We start from the raw sequence: 6,368 nt of genomic DNA, 5'->3' as shown, positions 1-6,368 counted from the left end.
TCACTATTTTTATTTTGTATTTTACTTTCTGAGTTACAGATATACTTTATATGTTCTGGTTGCTATTTTCAAATTACAAATACTGTTTTCTCAGTGTTTGGTTTGTCTTTTTTCTTTCTTTTCATGTATATTTATGGACAAATGCCTTAATTTAAACATAGTAAATGTTTCCTATGTCACTGGCATGTTTTGTGTTATATTTAGTACATCCTTAAAATTCCTAAATTCATATATATAATTTTCAATTTGATTTTTTTCCATATAAAGTTAATTTTGTGAATGACATACAGTAAAAATCGAATCTGAATGCTTCTTTTTCTCCATGTGAATTGTTAATGGTCCTAAAAACATTTAGTGAATATGTGATAATTTTTTTCAGTCATCTGTAAAGCCAGCTCTAAAATAAATCAAATGTGCCTACTTTGAGGTCATTTGGCTTTTTTATTAGTTTTGTTTATTCCTATTCCTGTACCTGCAACATATTAATATGGTCATAAGTCTCAATATGTTTTAAGGCAAATATTTCATTTGTTCTTATTTTTCTTCTTGGCTACTTGTGACCCTTTGTTCTTCATTACATACAATATTGATGTTTGTCAAATTCTTAAAATCCTTTTTGGAATTTTGATTGCATCCTTTCGAAAATATGCAAGTTTTTTGTTCTTGAAATACTCTCAACACTCTGATTACAGTTATGATTTTTTATCCAAGAGTAGAAAATAAAAGAGATTTTAAAAAAAGACATAAGTAGCTACTATGGAATTACACAATCATTTGTTTCATCATAATATACAAGAATTTTGCAGCCTCATTAACTTACTCTTAAATTCCTCTTTCTCTCCTGACATTTGTATTTTGTTTTGCTTTTCAATTCATGAACTCCCTCTATTATGAAAAATAAATCTGCTCTATCAGTTGAAAAAGACTAGATTTTTAAACTAGTGCTTAATTCTTCACTTAATGTCTAGTTAATGTGAAAAAATACAGTTCAATAGCTGTTGAGTTAGATTAACTATAATATTGTAATAATCTATGAAAACAAATTCCTATATACTGTTTATGCATTAAACTAAACTCTTTTTAAGATTTTTTAAATTTAAAATTTCAAGGATTATCACTAAAATTAAAATATTTACTTATGCTACACAAGTTTAGTTACTTATCTTAACATAAAATTAAAGTTATATTTAATACTTAGAAAATCTATATTCTATATGTCAATATTCATACACTAGGCATGAAGGAATATGGGCAAATTAGTTAATTGCACAAGTAGTTATTCTAGTCACTCCACCAACATAATGTACATTCATATATATCTTAAGATATGTGTCTAATTCAATGTTTAAATATAATAGTAGCAATATAAACAATTATTTTATGACACTAATAAAAATTTAGGGAATTAACGACAGATGTCCTAAATTATTTTTCAGAAAATGTTTTTATGTGAATATTTTAACTCATTCAAAAATTGATTACAATTATGTCTTTCTTTTTATATTTGCACATAGTTTCGACATTTATTTTAAAGCTAAAACGTCAATTCTATGACTTAATAAACTATGAATACGATGTAAATTAGGATTTTGAAAATTTGCTTAAATGACAATACTATTTCTTTCTAATGCTGGAGTTACAGAAGAGTTGGTAGCATAATGAATACTCTTATTAATCTCTAGATACTTAAAAATTAAGTTTATCTTGCAGAACACGAACAACTAGAAATTTCACTATGTGGCTAAAAGTAACTGAGTTATGTAAATACAGACAACAATATGGTGGTTACCAGAAGGGAAAGAGGGTGGGGGAAGGAAGAAGATGGTAGAGGGAGTCAAATATATGTGAAGGAAGAAGACTTGACTTTGGGTGGTAAATACACGATGCAATATACAGATGACGTATTATAGAATGCACACTACAAACTTATACAATCTTACTAACCAATGTCCCCCAATATATTTAATGAAAAAAAAAAAAAACCTGAATTAATCGAAGTATTTTTACTTGCAACTTTTTCACCCTTAAATGTTTTCTCCTTAAAAATGAACTCAAAATGAGTTTCCATTTTATTCTTTGTGCTTAATAATTATTCACTTCTACCAAATTTCTTGGCAAAGACTGAGTATCTTTTGTCATAATGAAATCTGGTGAATCAAGAACAGAACTAGTGCCACTTCTGGTTTCTTTTCAACTTAACAACAGATGTTATTTTAGTGATTCGCTGTAATTAGAATTTTACCACATAGAGATTCAACTCATATTTTTCCTATTTTTTTTTAGAGTTTCAAAATTATATTTATGATATTAGCATCTGACACATTCTGATGTTTGATGATTTGACTAGAAAGTGACTTACATAAAAATATATAGATATTATGGAATCATATTGGATTCCTTATTAGCATGAATATAAGATACATAAGATTAATGAGTTTTATTAGCATTAATGGTAATTATACATAAGAATTAAATGGAGAAAGACAACTTCATTAATTATAAACATTCTAACAGTGTGTTTAAATTGAAATTATTTCCAAGGAATATTTAAAATTAAAAAATGGAAATATTAGAGCTTCAGGTAATTTCCCTTTAATATACATCTTAGCATTACACATCTTTCTTATTCTGAATTCCTGACTCTATAATTTTTTTTTTTTTTCTTGCTGGCAATAGAAAGGGCCAAGTGCTTCCTATTCAACATATTGATGCTATACAACACAAATTAGCTTAATGCCTATTCATTTCTCAATGTCTAGTGAAAAAGAGCTTTCCTGAAGCTTTTCCAAAAGCTATCATTATCAGACAAATTTAGTTATTAGTAAAACCTGAGGTATTAAATACATAATGTGATAGTCACACCTGTATTTTAATATAGGATAAAAATATATTTAATGTAAAATCATGGAATTATTTTATGGAAAATTTCTACATGTATATAGAATTATTTATCATGTGAGGGGCCTTGATTAATATCATCAGCAAGATCCGTAATGGATCCATTGTAAACTGAAACCCAATTCCTTCTACATGAGCAGTTTTAGACATCTTCGAGCTCAAGAAATAGACTCTCCTTCAGTAAAGAACGCAGATGAATAAAAACGATACTATCAGAAAAATACTAGATATTAGAGATTAGACAATAATAGAATTAGATAAACATACAGAGTACTATGGCTAAAAAAGTAACGGAGATAAAGAAAAGAAAAAAAAAATACAAATCATTGTCCTTTTTAAAATATACAGTTCCAAAATGTAATCCTTTATTACTAAGTGAGAAAAACATCACTTAGTCATATGTTTCCCTATGAGAAGGGAAAAGCTGTCATAAATTCATGGAAAGTTTTCTTTGACAAAGAAAAAAAAGAAGAAATATCTCGCCAATTTTCTTTCCTTTTTTTTTAGACTCAGCCTTTTTTAAAAGGAGAAAAAGATAATTAGAAATATTTAAATGTATCATTTGAACGGCTTTATTTTTATCTGGAGTTGTTTATTAGATACTAGATTTATTTCAAGGTTTGTAAACTATTTTACATGTATTCTCAATTTTTACATGAGTATTCTTAAGTAAATTATGTAGTCTACAAAAGTTTTCTTTTGGTCCAAAATCTTGCTTTTCTTTAGAAATGATCATATAATGTTCATGCTTTTGGTAATTATTCAACATATTAATTTAAATTGGCTTCCTTATATTGCCTTTGCTTTTCCAAAATTTGCCAGTTGCCCTTCCAAAGCAATGCCTTTTTGGCAGCCACTCTCAGGAAAGGTTTGATTAACTTATGAATGGGCATCAAGCCATGTAAACAGAAGGGTAGAGTATAAACAGAATATACCTGTCAATATAGTCACTGTGCTAGTATAGTCCATGATTTTATTCTAAATAACCATATTAATATACAGATTCAACTGTACATACCTAGTACATAAGCTCTTTAATGAAAAGGGACTTTGGAAGCTGCTGTGATTTTTTTTAGGCCCATAGAAAAAAAAATCTATGCATTAAAGCAGCTTGATAAGTTAGACAAATAGAAAAATTTGCATTACCAATCTATTTGGAGAGTAATGAGGACAGCCTAAAGGCAATCTAAATCATCATGCATTGTTTTATTTCTTCTTTAATCAAGTATTAAATATCTCTTAATGTTTAAACAATGTGACATACATTTTTACAAGTTATTTAATAGGCACAAAATTCAATCTTGTAAATATCATTCCCAGTTTTAAGATGAGGAAAACAAGCACAGAGATTACTGCCTCTCCTTTCTTTTTGTCCTTATAACTATTAATTATAAAAGACTCTCTTAGCTCTATGTGAAACTAACAATCAACTGTTGATGGAGAGTTTGGATTTATTTACCTAAGAATCAGAATATGTGAGTAAGTGTGGATAAACCATCTTTGAGTGTTGATATGGCAGAATAAGATCCTCTGCAACTGAGATTTTGGTTTTATCAAAATTGGACAAGATAGCCTGGGTAGAAGTAAGATCAAGTACCTTCTGTAGGACCTCTCATCTCTGAGATTGATGATCTATAAGTATTCGATGTGGTCCAGAGTGAATGTTTAGGCTACTGCTTCTCATTCAGGGTGAAATCCTTGGAAATGTCCTCTGGACACCCAGCTGTGTAAGGTAAGACTAGGGTAGGACAGTATAACTTTTCCCTTACCAGTTAGTGAAAGTGAATGAAATACTTGGACATGAATTTTAATTGTCAAGTCCTTTATCTGACAAAGTTCTGTAGCCAGTTCACTTCATGATTATACTTGAATCCCTTAAATTAAAAAAATAAAAATAAAAAAAATAATAATAATAATAATAATGATGTCGTCTGGTCAAGATGGTATAGAAGGTAGATACTACTCACCTCCTCTCTCGACTATATCAAAATTACAGTGAAACTACAGAACGGCCATCCCTGGGAGTTGCCTGAGACCTGGCTGAACAGAAGTCCTACAACTGGAGACATACATAAGAGACATACATAAGACATACATACAACTGGAGACTGGTAGAAGGAGGGATGGATGTGAAACAAGCAGGTGCAAGAACTGTGTGTGGCAGATGAGAATCAGGATAGTTATCTTTGCTGCAGAACCCCTACATACTAAGGAGTGAGGGGTCCCAGCCCCAGACTGGGCTCCCCTTCTGGCCCCATAGTGGGATCCTCAGCCCAGGGTTGCAGTGCCAGGAAGAGAAGATCCTACAATCCATGGCTGTGAAAACCAGCAAAGATTGTAGCTAAGTGAAACAGAGGGCTGTGGGAGTTGCAGATGATTTCTTAAACAGCAAGCAAATGGACTTACTCGGTGATGGACTTACTTGCTCAGAGCTCCAGCACTGGGGCAGCAACTTGAAAGGTGCCAGGGACACATGAGGAGGAACTGAGTTGTTGGCTTCAGGCAAGGTTTGGAGGGGTGGCTTTCTCCCAAACAGAAGTATTGGCAGAGTCTTTTCTTCCTTTGTTATGGCCTCCTCCTTCCCAGCGTGCAGACACAGGTATGCACCATATCTGAGTTGCCACCAACCTGGTTAACACAAGCTGCTCCACTCAGGTGATTCCCTGAGACCCCTTCTCTCCCAAGTTGTGGGCCCACCTAAGCTGCCTCCAGTGTTTTCTTCCATACAAATTGCCTACCTTGGCTCATCCTGCAGACTTTCCTAAAGATCTCTCAAAGGCTCACAAAATCCAAAGAAACAGAATTTGGCCTCAGCGTGCCCCATAACTCTATCAGCCACCAGTTTCAGTTCCTGGAGTGGCCTCTCAAGGTATCTATAATCCCAGCAATAGGTGGCAGCATTCTGCGGATTGCTTGGTGACTCTTACCAGGTGGCCCCAGAAGTGCACAGGCTGTGACTAAACTTGGCCTGCAGCTGGACCCCTCACAGGAGGCTCTGGGGATGGCATACCCAGTGGCCTGTTTCAACCAGTGCCAGAGCCGGAGCGCCATCCAGGACTGCATCAAAGTAGGACACACCCGAAGGACAGACTAGGCAGGTATCAGAGCCCTACTAAAATGAATCCTGCTCTGTAAGGTTGGCTCCTCACCAGCCAATCCTCACAACCAATCAATTCAAGTGTCAATCTCTCCTGTTAATGTGCTAGCAGCAACCAATGCTGAACTACAACAGGAGGGCACACGCAACTCATACGTGGGACACACCTTGAGCACGCAGCTCAAGTGACCAGGGAGGATTGCCTCCTGGGCCCCACAATGCACCTACTACACAAAGCCACTTGACTAAGACTAGGAGACTTAAGAGCCCTACCTAAAAAATAGAAACAAACACAGGCAAGCAGCCAAAATGAGGAGACAAAGAAACATGTCCCACATGAAAGAACAGAACAAAGCTCCAGGAAAAGAACTAA

At 33.6% G+C, this 6,368-nt stretch overlaps 1 long non-coding RNA gene across 1 annotated transcript in view; it reads right to left on the bottom strand.

Moving 5' to 3' along the window:
• The window catches only part of LOC111736644, a 79,626-nt gene that overhangs the window by 47,398 nt on the left and 25,860 nt on the right, over positions 1–6,368 (bottom strand). The window lies entirely within an intron of this gene.

The sequence above is a fragment of the Pteropus vampyrus genome, unplaced genomic scaffold, assembly GCF_000151845.1.
Source record: "Pteropus vampyrus isolate Shadow unplaced genomic scaffold, Pvam_2.0 Scaffold21, whole genome shotgun sequence".
NCBI classification, from domain to species: domain Eukaryota; kingdom Metazoa; phylum Chordata; class Mammalia; order Chiroptera; family Pteropodidae; genus Pteropus; species Pteropus vampyrus.
The sequence above is the reverse complement of the archived record's forward strand: the minus strand, read 5'-3'. Positions and strand labels throughout refer to the sequence as shown.